Genomic DNA, 1,119 nt, shown 5'->3' with positions numbered 1-1,119 from the left:
ATATATATATGCGTATATATACTTAGCTATATCTATATAGGACCGTCTTTTGGCAACATTCTAGGCCCCAGGGTAAATCGATGCCCTTTCTTTTTTTGAAAGGAAATCACAACACCCTTACATCGGAATTGGGCACCTTGACTGCGGACAATTGCCTAATGTCTTTGCCTTTTGGCGTACGTACATACATGTGTGTGTATGTCTGTGTGTGTGTGTGTGTGTGTATGTGATGAACCTTCTAAAAATCAATAAATATTATGACCGCCTGTTGCGTGTAAAAAGGTTCAGGAACCTAAAGAATAACACTTCATGAATTTATAACAAATAACATTAAAATAATACATATTTTTGCTATTCAAAGACATGTTTACCAAAGTAAATGGTAATAAGAATCGATTGTGGGAAACGTCTGGGACTTCATTCGCCTACATGTCTGGTTTGAAGTCCGAGTTGATTCGCTCGGATTCGATCCTACAGCGGCGAAACTAAAACCTTTGGAAAGCCCAGCAGCACGACAACCTATTGTTTCTTCCACTTCATCAAGTAAAGCAGTACACACGTGTGTGCGTGTGTGTGTGTGTGTGTGTGTGTCGAGTTGAGGTTGTTGGCACCTCTCACTTGCAATGTCTTCTTCCAAATGGAAAATTGCCTGTTAGTACGCCGAGAGGTATGAACCAGTTACGGGGAGAGCTTCAAGAATAATTAACAGATGTTATTACCATAAATGAATGTAATGACTCAGTCTTCGGCGACGCGACATTACGTGTGTGTGTGTGTGTATCTGTACACACACTCACGCCTCCAACACAAACACAAACACACACACACTGGAAAGAAAGATAGATATTGGCAGACATGGACGTATGTAAACACCCACCTACACACATGTATATATGTGAACATATATATATATATATATATATATATATATAATGTAATACAGATAAATAATAAAATATATTTGCGAGTATATATGTATGCGTATGTCCGGGTTTGTGCGTATGTCAATGTATGTTTACATAAAACTTTTATTCGCAAATTCTCGCAAAGTTCGGAAGAAGAGAATGAAAAGTATCGCGAAAAAGAACTAACAAACAGAAAAAAAACACATCTATTCTC

At 37.8% G+C, this 1,119-nt stretch overlaps 1 protein-coding gene across 1 annotated transcript in view; it reads left to right on the top strand.

Moving 5' to 3' along the window:
• Positions 1-1,119, top strand: part of LOC106884059 (zinc finger protein 836) — a 294,539-nt gene that overhangs the window by 3,791 nt on the left and 289,629 nt on the right. The window lies entirely within an intron of this gene.

This window comes from Octopus bimaculoides, chromosome 10 (assembly GCF_001194135.2).
Source record: "Octopus bimaculoides isolate UCB-OBI-ISO-001 chromosome 10, ASM119413v2, whole genome shotgun sequence".
NCBI classification, from domain to species: Eukaryota; Metazoa; Mollusca; class Cephalopoda; order Octopoda; family Octopodidae; genus Octopus; species Octopus bimaculoides.
This window is presented reverse-complemented; position numbering and strand designations above follow the sequence as displayed.